Genomic DNA, 13529 nt, shown 5'->3' with positions numbered 1-13529 from the left:
CATGGATAATTTTGGGCTTCAAATATGAGAATGATCTCTATACCATATCTACGTCAATTCATATTAGGAAAGTTGGTCAAAACCATTGATATATGAAGTTTGGAGAGTTGTTAGGTCTACATGGGAGGTCCGAGAGGCTTAACATATAGCTGAAGCAAGGTTGGGTGTCCTGAAGGAACTGTGCAAGGATAAAAGGTTATGTATGAGGTGACTGTAATCTCTAAGGTGACTAAAGTAAAACCCTAGTAGAGGGAGGTGGTATAGTTCTATGCATGAGGTAGAATCTTCAATTAAGGTTGAGTCCTAAGCCATGAAATTTGGAGTTGTGTTGTAGCTGCAAGGTAGGCAGAATTATGTGTCTTATGATGGTGAAACTACTATGGTGGAGGAGTTGATCCTAATAGGATTATGATAGATTTTTATGTGTCCTAGATGAGAGTAGACTCCATGAATAATCAATCCAAAATACATTCCCTAAATACTGTGCTAGATCTATGTAAAAGAGGAAGGGAAAAGATCCTTAGAGGGAGGGTTATCTCTACAATATAGGTCGCAGATCCTAAGACGATTTGCAAAGGTATTTTTAGGGATAGAGAATCCAACAAGGAGGGTGTAACCTATGTAAACGAATGATCAAAATTAGAGTATGGACTCACATGAAGATGATTTGAATATTGTGGACTATATAATGTTTTTGGATAGATATTTGAAGCAATCTAAGTATAGAGATCCTTGAGGATTCAAGGACTATTAGAGGTTGTCTGATGGAAGTCCTAGATTAGTCTAAGAGTGATTGTGTGTGGGAAAATTTGTATTCCCTAAGAAGAGATACACAAGCTGCTAATGTGTCACAGAGGTAGGTTAGATTTGGATGCTCTGGGTTTAGCTTTCTGAAGTGAAAAGATAGTTGACAAGTGTGAATATCTGGAATGCCTTATGAAAATGATCTTAGAGGAGTTGAGACACTATGTAAAGGCAACTAAACATTGTTCAAAAGTGAAGTTATGAAAAGTGATTTTCATATACAGTATGCAGTGGTATGAATATGTCAAGTAAAATAATCATGAAAGGAACCATGGATAGCTAGGACACAGACTTTTCTAAGCCCTAGTTAAACTAATGAAAAGAGCCATCTGGTTGATAAGTGGGCAGTTCCAAAAGACCCAATGAGCAAAATTCTTAATGCAGATAGAAGGCTACTAGTGGGAAGATCAATGAGCCAAAGTTTAGAGAGACAAAAGGAGTTGTGATCATTGATAGTGGCCGGTTGAAGTGATCAGTAGATTGGTAGGCAAGAGGACCCACTAGATGGGTTCAAGGTACATGGACTTAAAGGAATGCACGGCACCACATCAGCCAGTAGTTCAAGTGTATCTTGTTTGGGGTATATTGGTGGTCATAGTAGTTGACACTGAGCCCTAGTCATGTCCTTGTTTTAGGGTTGTATTTAAGTGCCATGATCCCTAGTACGAGAGCCCTAAGATTGTTGTATTCTAGATTGCAATATAACAAGTAATGGGTTTACAAAGTTAAAGTTTTTATGTGCACTATTTGATTCACTTATGTTTGTTAATCTGTTGTAAAAAGTAGAAATGATGTGGCATTTGAGTGTGTTTTTGTTGGATATTTTAAAACTCAAACTAGATTCTTGAGTGCCATAGAAAAATCAACATGGTATTAGATCTACTTTAAAGGGCAAGTGGATCAGAGTGTGTGCAGTGAAAGTAGTATGAGCCAATGGAGATTGTGTAGACTCAGAGGGGGTTTAGCTTCAGAGTTAACAACCCTATGAAAGTTCGAGATCTTTAGGTTCTGATGAGGCAAAGACACTACCGAGATATTGTGGTCCATTCTATAGGGTACGATGCAGTGGTGGATGCCAATTGGGCTAGTCTTGTCAGTTATTTTTGTGCAGTGAAAGTACCTCCCTCGCTAAGAGGGAGTGTTGATTTGTGTAGCTTGGGAGGTACTCCACAACCCTAGGAGTTGGGCTTCTAAGAAGTTTCATTACAAAATATTTTGTGGGAAAAGTACCCAGGTAGTGGTGTTTTGGACCCAAGAAAGGGGTTTAAGATCTAAAATAAATTATTATTAATTCCTAAGGTCAAGAGGACTAAAACCATAATATGTAGAGGGTTCCTAAGGGACTAAATGATAGGTTATTTAAAGAGGCCTAAAGATCAATCCTACTGAAATCAAGTGAGGTTTATATTTTGGTCATGGAGGCTAGAGCCATGTAGCCCTAGGAGATGGCTAAGCTTGAAGGCCAAGAAGGGATGCAAGGGAGGTTTTGATCCTCACAAGAGAAATTATTCATAATGAGCAAACAAAAGAGGGTCTTGGACCTCAAAATGATTCAGATAAAAGAGGAAGACATGCTTTGGTTCTTTCTCTTAAGTGTTGGTTTGCTGAATTTGTAGGCTTAATCGTGCATAATTCAAGGCTTAAAATATGAGCATCATCTTTGCACCCTAGTTGCATTAGTTTATATTAGGAAAGGTGTGTTGAAACCCTTGATATATGTAGTTTGGAAAGTTGTGAGGTCTACCTGAGAGGGTCAAGAGGCTTAACATATAGGTGGAGCAAGGTCAAGTGTCCTAAAGGTACTACATAAGGATAAAAGGTTATGTATGAGGTTATCGTAAGCTCTAAGGTGACTAAAGTAAAACCTTAGTAGAGGGAGGACGCAAAGATTTTTGCATGAAGAAAAATATTCAGTCAAGGTTGAGCCTAAAGCCATGAAATTTTGAGTTGTGTCAAAGTAGGCGTAATTGTGTGTCCCATGATAGTGAAATTCCTATGGTGGAGGAGATGATACTAAAGGGATTAGGACAAAGTTTTATGTGCCCTAGATGAGGGTAGAATCCATGCATGATTGGTCCATGAGATGTGCCCTAAAGACTATGCTAGATCTGTGTAGAAGAGGAGGGGTTGAGACCCTAAGATGGGGAATTATCTTTGCAATATAGGTCATAGATCCTAAGATGATTTGCAAAGTTATTGATGGGGAAATAAGATCAAAAAAGGAGGGCATAGCCTGAGCACAAGAATGAGTATAAGTAGAGTATAGACTAGCATGAAGAGGAGTTGAATATTTTGGATTGTCCATAGGGTTTTTTGGAGAAAATATTTGAAGCAACCTAAGTACAAAGAAACTTGAGGATCCAAGAAATGTTAGAGGCTTTTTGAATGTGTGTGGGAAGATTTTTATGCCCTAAGAAGAGTGACAAAAGAAACTGATGTGTCATAGAGGTAGGTTGTAACAACCGTGGTGAAAATTCCATGTAATAAATGTTAAAAACAATAACCACAGATGACTGGGACACTTATTCCAAGCTAAATGTTGGGAAATACATCCTAGGGGGTGTTCATTTGGTTGTGCATGGCTAAGGAAACTGGAAAAGGCAATGGCTAAGGCATTAAAATTCATTTTGGCACATTTACTTATGAGAACAATGGAAATTAGGAGAAAAAAGAGGTGAAAGGTCACATGTTGCATGTGAGGAGGAAAATGAAGAAAATAGAGGCCTCATTCATCAAAAGGCTTCAGAGGATCAGTTGGTAACCTTTTGTCAGTCCAGTGTTGGAGCTCTCTCATTTTCTCTCTCTCTCTCTCTCATACTCTTGGAAACTTAGAGTTTTCTTGGAGCACTCTTGGGGGGTGTGGCATACTTGGATTCTTGGAGCAAGAAGGCAAAGGAAGTGGAAGAAAGTGCAAGAAGGCATCGACATCAGCAGGTACATCAGATTTGCTTGCAGGTATTGAGTTTCATGTATGATTTCTTCACTAGTTTGGACATGCATGGCATATGCATGTGGATTCTTGGTCATGATCTGTCATTGGCATGGAGGATTGCCTAGATTTATAGTGGATTGCCTAGCTTTGCCATTTCCTAGATGGCCATGGTGATTGTGGGTTTATTTTCATTGTTTTGTTTTGGTTGGTTCTCGTGTTGCCTTAGCTTGGGTTAAGTTATTAGTTCCTGGAGCATTGGTTAGACAAATGCTCTAGAGCCCTATAACAGCTTGGGTTGAGTTACTAGTCCTAGAGCCTTGGTTGGAAAAATTATTTGGAGCCCTTGGTGGGTTGAGTTACTAGTCCTGGAGTCTTGGTTAGAACAAACCCTTTGGAGCCCTAGATGACTAGGATGGACTACTACAACTGATCATTATCCCGAAGTGGAAATGGGAGGTCATTTCCATGAATTTCATCACAGGGTTTCCGAAGACAATGAAGCAAAATTACTTGATCATGGTCATCGTGGAAAAGTTAACAAAGGTTGCACACTTCATTCCAGTGAAGTCTACATTATCATCTAGTGATGTGGCACGGGTATTTATCAGAGATGTGTTTAGACTACATGGTGTCCCAAAGAAGATTGTGTTAGACAGGGATTCATGTTCACTTCCAAGTTTCAGAAGGAGTTATTTGCAGGTTTGGGCACAGAGTTGGCCTTCAACATAGCTTATCATCCACAGACATATGGACAAACAAATAGGGTCAACAGGATATTAGCAGACATGTTGAGGATGTATGTGATGCATCAGAAGCACAAATGGGAAGAGTATCTCCCTTTGTTTGACTTTATGTACAACAACGGTTATCAGGAGTCACTGAGGATGAGTCCTCTTGAGGCATTGTATGGGCAGAGTTGTAACACTCCCATTAGTTGGAGTGATCTGATTAGTAGAGTATTGATTGGAGAAAATATGTTGGCAGACATGGAACAAGAGATGCAGGTGATCAAGAAGAATCTTAAGGCAGCACAGGATAGGCAGAAGAGTTATGCAGATAGGAACAGGTTGTTCAAGGAGTTCCAGGTTGGGGAATAGGTGTACTTGCGCATCAAACCGAAGAAGAGCTCCTTGCGGATTGGATCATGTGCCAAGATGGCACCACGGTTTTGTGGACCCTTCAGTATCATTGAGAGGATTGGGCCAGTATCCTATCGACTTGCACTGCCTCTGACAGTGAAATTCCACGATGTTTTCCATGTCTCTTTGCTTAAGAAGTATGTTAAAGATGTTGATCATGTAATTGACTAGTCTATATTGCAGGTGGAACCAGATGGAGAATTCTAGCCAGAGCCTCACTGTATATTGCAAGAAAAGGTGCTCGTGCTCCGGAAATAACCAATCGAGCAAGTTAAAGTGTAATGGAAGCACTTTGGGCCCGATGAAGCTACATGGGAGATGGAAAATCATATGCGGGCTATGTATCCTTCCTTGTTTGTAGGTTGAGGCAAAGCAGCTTGATATGTTGGTTTCATGATTGCTTATGGTGATTTGGTAGTTGCTTTATGGTGGTTTAGCATTATGATGGCTTGGTATATGCTTCATGGTGTTTTAGTATTTTTATTTATGTTGGTTTAGTATATGCTTTATGGTGACCGATATATGCTTTATGATGGTTGATATATGCTATATGATGTTTTTGATATATCACTATATATGATGTTGGTATATGTGTTTCTATATGTTTTTGTGTATTATTTGGAATATGTGTTCTATATATATGATGTAGTTGATGATGTAAATATCGTAGCAAGTTGTGTTATAAAGCTCCACTATGTAGTATGGGTGTTATGTTATTATGCTATCTTGTGGTTATTCTATTATGATATTATGATGTCATATGAGTTTCTCTTGAGTAAGATTTTCACTGTAAATACCGTAATGAGTTGTGTTATAAAGCTCCACTATACGGTATCTTGTCCTGGTGTCATGATGTTATGCCTTGAGCAGATCTTTCATTTTAAATAATGCATCGAGCTGTGTTATAAAGCCCATAAGCAGTATGTCTTCTTTCAACACGTTGCTGAGGTATAAGTTTGATTGAACACCAAGGATGTTATCCCCCAAGGGGGAGGGTTCTGTAACAACCTTGGTGAAAATTCCATGTAATAAATGTTAAAAAAAATAACCATAGATGACTGAGATAGTTATTCCAAGCTGAAAGTTGGGAAAGACATCCTACGGGTGTTCATTTGGTTGTTTATGGCTAAGGAAATTGGCAAAGGAAATGGATAAGGCATTTTGGCACATTTATTTATGAAAGTAATGGAAATTAGGAGAAAAAGGAAGTGAAAGGTCATAGGTTGCATGTGAGGAGGAAAATGAAGGAAAATAATGGAAAATGAAGAAAACAGAGGCCTCATTCATAAAAAGGCTTTTGAGGATCAATTGGTAACCTTTTGTTAGTTTAGTGTTGGAGCTATCTAATTTTCTCTCTCTCTCTCTCATACTCTTGGATACTTAGATTTTTCTTGGAGCACCCTTGGAGGGTGTGGCATACTTGGATTCTTGGAGCAAGAAGGCAAAGGAAGAGCAAGAAAGCGCAAGAAGGCATTGACATCAACAACTACATCATATTTGCTTGTAGGTACTAAGTTACATGTATGATTTCTTCACTAGTTTGGACATGCATGTCATATGCATGTGGATTCTTGGTCATGATCTGTCATTAGCATGGAGGATTGCCTAGATTGACAGTGGATTTCCTAGCCTTTCCATTTCATGGATAGCCATGGTGATTGTGGGTTTACTTTCATTTTTTTTTGGTTGGTTCTCATGTTTCCTTAGCTTGGTTTGAGTTATTAGTTCTTGGAGCCTTGGTTGGACAAACACTCTTGAGCCCTATAATAGCTTCGGTTGAGTTACTAGTCCTGGAGCCTTGGTTAGAAAAACGCTCTGGAACCCTTGGTGGGTTGAGTTACTAGTCCTGGAGGCTTGGTTGGACAAATGCTCTCGAGCCCGGTGGAAACTGTGGTTTGAGTTACTAGTCTTGGATCCTTGGTTGGAACAAATTCTCTGGAGCCCTAGATGACTAGGATGGAGACCGACCTACTGATGGTTTTGGTGATACCTCACCGTGAGGTGGAATCACTGTTTGATGGGTTGAGGTGGATGGCATCTGCAAGCCCTGAATGAGTTTTGATTGATGTGTTTTATGAGATCCCACATTCATGCTTGGAATATGGCACGAGGGTGAATGGGTGAAGAGAGATTTGGCTCAAAAATTATATGGTCGGGTGGAACGTGGTAGTCCCATCTCTGGTTGGTTCATTGCATTCATTAATGAGAAATCCTTTCCCTTAATTTCCATGTGTAAAGGTACTGATGTATTTATGGATTTGATGGCTGTCATGTTTATTGTATTTATGTTCCTATTATGTTGGTTATATGCACATTTTATGACAACAGTTATGTATGGCTCTCAACATATTTTTACTTGTATGTGAATGGATAATGTGTCTATGACCTAATAGATGATAATGTATCAAATGGCATGAGGAAACAATGGTTCATAGTGATTCTCATATAAGTATGATATCCTTGCACTTAACTATGTTATTTACACCTGTAGTTTAGATGTCGATAATATGTTTGACAAAATGCCTATCATGGCTAGTAGGGATCCATTGAAGGTCTTGAACAAGTATTTTCTTTAATGCTTTTATTTCCATGTTAATTTACTGATCTAAAGAGATGGTTCAGTTCTTGGTAGTGACCTAGGCTCTGGGCCTGAAAAAGTGGCTCAAATCCTAGAGTCACTGGCATAGCACTAACAATTTTCGTCCACATTCACTAGCATGCAAACCTGTGAGAGCGAATTTAGGTTGTTAGTCGCTCCCTTACCCATAACATGAGAGCATCTATGAACCAAGAGACCTAAAACAAAAGTGGGACCTAGGGACATGCTATTTGAGTGGCTAACTTGTCCTTTGAGGGTTTTGTTGATGATGTTGGATGTCTATATGGTGTGTTTCTATCGGTTCCACTTCCTTAATGTGACTTAGGAGGTCAAATCATATCATAGTGGCCTCTCGTCGAATGTGTTACCCCAGCTGGTCGATTGTTTGGGTAGATGTGGGAGGAGAGTGTTACATAAGTCAAATTTGGATTCTCTAGGTTCAACTTTCTAAAGTGACAAGAAGGTTGAAAAGTGGGCAGATCTAGAAGGCCTTATGAAAATGATCTTAGAGCATCTTAGGCACTATGTAGAGGAAGTTGAGCATTGTTCACAAACAAGTTGTGAAAAAATGTTTTTGTATACAGTATGTAGTGGTATGAATACCTCAGTACAATACTCATGAAAGGAGGCATGGGCTACTAGGAGGTAGACTTTTGGGAGCCCTAGTTCAACTAATGAAAGGATCCATATGGTTGATAAGTGGGAATTTCTAGAAGACTGAATGATAAAACTTCTTAATGGAGATAGAAGGTTGCTGATGGAAATATCATTGAGCCAAATTTCAATGGAAAAAAATGAGTTGTGATAATTGATAGTGGCAGGTTGAAGTTATCAATAGATTGGGAGGCAAGAGGGTAGATTGGTGGTCATATCAGATAACACCAAGCCCTAGTTGTGTCCTTGTATCAAGGATGTATGTAAGGGCCATGATCCATGGTAAAGGAGGCCTAAGACTATTGTATTCAAGATTGTAATATAACAAGTAGTGGGTTTAAAAAGTTAAAAATTGTCATGCGCACAAGTTGATTCATTGATGTATGCTATTCTATTGTGCAAAGAAGTGTTTTGACATTTGAGTGTGTTTGCATTGGATATTTTAGGACTCAAACTAGAATTTTGAATGTCATGGAAAAATCAACACCTCACAACTGGGTTATGGTTCCAATCAATGTCTTTCCCTTCAGTTTGGGCATTAATCCTACCTATATCGTGTTAGAAAATTATATATTACAGAGCAGTGGAACACATAAAATATTGCAGAAATATAAACAAAGAAAACGCATAAAACAAAAGAGACACGGATATACGTGGTTCACCCAATTAGGGATACGTCCATGGAGAAACAACCAATCCTTCCTTTTTATATTATTCAGCAAACTGAAGAAATACAACCTACAACAGATCCGCTGTAATTCCCTCTTCGCTCTCAATCTCCTCTCCCTTCATCACTCAGAATATATATCTACATAGACGTAATACAATTCCCTCATATATAGCGAGGGGTTTCCTTTTAGGGAATAAAACCCTAAATTAAACATAACTTCTACTGTCATATCTCTACCTAATGAATGGCCTAGATTGACTACGAAATTATAACATTTTACAAGGCAATTTTACATCTATTTTTATCTTTGGGGGCGCTGCCCCCAATCTGCCTGCCAGGGGGGGCTCCCAAAGGTCATAGCCACCCCCCCTTAAACCCCCCTTACAGCGAATACTTTACGGGCGGCGTTGCCACCCCATTATGAATTGGGGTCCAATGCGCCAATACCTTTGAATACAAAAGATAATTAGGCTCCACACCCAACAGATCGAAGAACCTGTTGTATGAGTGTTCTATAAATTTTGTTATTTTTCAAGTTGGGTTATTAGAGGCCATTAGAGGTAGGATTTCTAGGGTTTTAACCCTTTAGGGAAACACCAAACTCTTTGTTCCATGGTTGGAGAAGTGGCCACCATTCCATGGTTATTAGGTTTGTGCCTCTGTAAGGGATGTGGGGATAATATTTTCTTAGCACTTTTTCTATGAGATAATCAAAGAGAATGAAAAGGATCTTAGCAAAGTGTTTGTTGAAATTCCAAAAAGAGACACCCTCTATGGGTATGGTGAAGAATGAAAAGTGTTTGAAAAAAGTCTCCTTCTAGGTGTTTTGGACTTAGATCTCCAAAAATTTCCAATTTTTGTTGGCTCCATGTTGGGAGAGTCTCTTTTCTCCTAGGTTAGAGAAATGGATCTTATGTGTGCATTAGATGATAGCATTCAATTGTTGATGAGAATTTCTGTGGAGGAGATGTGTTTCCTCTATGGAGGAAAACAACTAAAGATAACAAAAGGTTTTAGATATTATGGCATCAAGAGGGATGGCATCATCTCTATAGTTGCAGTTTTGAAAGGAGGCTCAAGGGGAAATCGAGCTTCCTCAAAAACAAATTCTAGGTCTTTCAAGGACACCCTAAATCCTAACCTAGACCCTTAACCACCAAACGAGCTTTCAGGTAAAGCTTTCATGGTGGAGCATTCTTCGAAGGCCCCATCGTTGGAGGTGAATGATGCTATCATCAAGTCAAGGGTGGAAGAGTACAAACATTGAGAAATTATATGTTGATTCAATGGCATTTGGTCTTCGTAATTTTCCCTTCGAGAGTGGATTTACCTGAGCTAGTCCTAGAACATAGAGTTGCTATATTGCTCGAAAGGTTATTTTGTGGTTTTATTTAAAAATATTGAAGATCGACATAAGGTTTTTTGCTATGGGCACTGGTTCTAAGGAAGAGTTGATCTTTTGATACAACTATGATTTTTAGAGTTATTTTCATTCTATATTTTTGAGGTTGAAGGAGTAAACACATTGGAAAGCATCAAAACCACTTTGGAAGCTGGGATCTAGCCTTGCCAGCTTCAGAGAGGGATCTCTCTGTAAAATTTAGATTTGTTTTATGTGAATTTTATGCTAGTTATGGTTGTACTTGTTTGTTTTGTTTGAAACGTTTGGTTGATTTGAGTGTTATAATTCCAATGGGCTGTGGAGTCTATAAACTAAATTGGAGTTTGGCATCATGTTTTAGAGGAGTTCTCACATGGCAAGCTAGGTTGTAGTAAATGGATCTTCTCAGAATTTAAATGGATGCTAGAAAATCATAAGCGTAAGGTTCAGTAGAGACCAAAGAGAAATTAATAATTCTTCGACTTGACTTCACTAGAAAACATTAAAATTAACAACAACCAAAATAGGGCACTCTAGAGAATGAATCCTATTTATTACAGTTTCTACTGATTAATTCAGATATTTAGAAAAGCAAAGGAAAGAAATAACAACGTTTCAACAAATAGACAGAAGAAACACATCACCATTTAACACACCACATGAATCCTGTATGCTCCAATACTTCAAAATTACAATATGCAAAATGAAATTACATTCATAAATCAACCCTTAATACTTCAAATAATGAAGTATTTATAATAAAAATTACAATTTTGCTTTACAAAAATCGTTGCCAAACCGACAATATATTATTAGCCTAATTACAAACTAATATCATCTAATCTGGTAGAAGAATGGGCCACCTAGGATGTTGACGAGGACGATGGCCCTATTTGGATGGTTTCGGTTGCTGAGTCATTCCAAAACAGAATGTGGTGCTGAACTGACTCTCATGTTGTTTCCTGTGATGGAAAAATTGTTTATTGCTCGAGTTATTCCTTAATCCAGTACATCAAGTAACTCTTCCCATCTCTTTTCATATGGCACTGTTAACTTTGTCATCCTGTGGTAGATTTCATCTACCTCTCTATACTTATCAAAAGTTGGTTTCACGATAAAAATATGTTTTACCTCATTCTGTATGTGGAATTCATTTGACATAGTCTCCAAAAATTCTTTTGATGTCATACTTCCTTTAATTCCACTAAAATTAACATTGATTTTGGCCACTTCTTTCATTTTCAAGATGTAATCCTCCTGAGTAATCAACTTGTCATTTATGACAGATACTAGGTAGTCCCTTCTGCATTAAGGTTTCAATATTGTTTGTAAATCTATTCACTTGCAACTCCAAAGTTTCACACCTTTCCTCCAACTGGTTGTTGATATTTCTCTTTGTCAAGCCTTTCTTGAATTCCAGAATGGTGGCAGTTTTGTCACTGACTTCTACTTGCTCTAGCTCATATATGGACTTTGAGTTTAAGAACCTAATAATATTTGCAACTTCTACTGGCATTTCTCCCAATTTTTCCCTTCCTTGGACAATAGCTTCAGTGGCCTTCTCTATTAACTCTTTCTACTCAAATATGATTTGGATAGAAGGCCAAATATCATTCATTGAGTCCAATATGTTCATCTAGATTGTTTCCTTGGCTTGGGCCAAGGTCTGGCCAATAGAAGTGTCTCTCTCTACCTGGTGTAGCTTTTCCAAAAGTCTTTGAGTTTTTTCCATTTCATCATTCTGAGCAACTTCAGCTTTAGCCTTTTGGACCTCCAAATCTTTTAGTTGGCCATACAAAGTCTCAATTTCCTTCAACAGTAATGACATATTTTGCAATTCCTGTGTGACCTGTTCAACACTAGGAGTTTGAGTTGAAGTAGTAGGTGCAGTGGTCACTCCAGTTGATGGTAGTTGAGAAAGAGGTATAACATCCAAGGGAACAATATCCATCTTCAAAGTGTCTTCCTTCTCCTTTATCAACTTTTCGAATTCTGCTTCCATCTGTCTAATCTATATATTTTGGTCTATAATTAGTTTCATCATATCTCCTTTCTAAGCTTCACCTTCTTTAATGTCCTTGGTCATTGGATCCTCTGGAGCTGGCAGCTTGAGTTGTTACCTCAACGCTGCAATGTCCAGGTTTTTCTTCTTAATAGTCTCTTTAGCGGCAATCACATCCTTAGTGTCATACCTTATCTTGATCACCAAATCTGCCAAAGACTTGATCTTGTTATCTTTGGACAAGGAGGAGACCTTCTCCATCTTCAATTGTGACTGTACATTTTCAAAAGAAACTTGTAATTTGGATAAAGACATGGCAGTGTTAGTCATAGTGGAGGATATCATGTCACCAATTTGTTTGTGCATTTCCATTTGATCAATGGGATGTATGTCCTTTGTACTGAACTCAAAAGTGGTGCCCTTATAGTCAGCTGCTGATTTTGGCTATGAAGTTTGGGCCTCAAGAAAGGCCATGTACATTTTACCATTCTCAGTATCAAACACTGAGACAAGTCTACTTTGTGAGCTGGAAGTGTGCTTCTAGAATTTGTTGTAAGTGTTATTCTTCAAGATTTCATTCCTGAGCTTTATCTCTCTGTACCTATCAAATATTGTCTTCTCCTTTTTTGTGGGGCAGTGTGTGTTTCTAGCTCAGTCTCCTTATGACCTTTTGAAGATGAAGGTTTAGAAGGAGATGTAGTGAACTTGGTAGTTGCAGGTGGTGAATCGGTGATAATGATAGCTTCCTGTTCTTCAGTCTCCTTAGCTACTTCTGGTTTATGAGTTACCTTGGGTCTCTTTCTATAACTAATTCTAAAGTCTTTGGCTTCACCTCCAGTAGTAGATGATGATCCTTCTTCTTGCTGCCTTTTGCTAGATTTTTCTTGAGGAACAAGAGTCATCAAACGGGAAGTGGAAACAAGCTGCTCTTCAGCTTCCTACGGGGTATTTTCTGCCCATTCCAACTGATTCCCATATTGTTCGATGTCTGACCTAGAAGTATGGATATAGGGAATGTTCTTATTGTCCACTCTAAGTTTCAGAATAATGCCATAGGGGTCATAAGACCATGTGAAGCTCAAACTAAACTTCATTTCCTTCAGTATCTTATCTGCCTCCTCATCTTCTGTCCTTGTGTTGCACACAAATGAGCCCACATATGTTTTAATTCTAAATTGTGCCTTCTTCTCTCCCACTACAAAGTGGATCTCATCTGAGTTCAACATCTGCCTGATATATTCTAGTGCAAAGATCCTCATTAGGAGGTACTTGGGGAGTTTGTAGGGGGCCAATTCACATCCATAGACTCTAATCTCTGTGTAGTTTTGATATAGGTACCAATCTTTGA

This window comes from Pinus tabuliformis, chromosome 8 (assembly GCF_031772625.1).
Source record: "Pinus tabuliformis cultivar Carrire ecotype Pingquan chromosome 8, CPIR1, whole genome shotgun sequence".
Classification (NCBI taxonomy): Eukaryota; Viridiplantae; Streptophyta; class Pinopsida; order Pinales; family Pinaceae; genus Pinus; species Pinus tabuliformis.
This window is presented reverse-complemented; position numbering follows the sequence as displayed.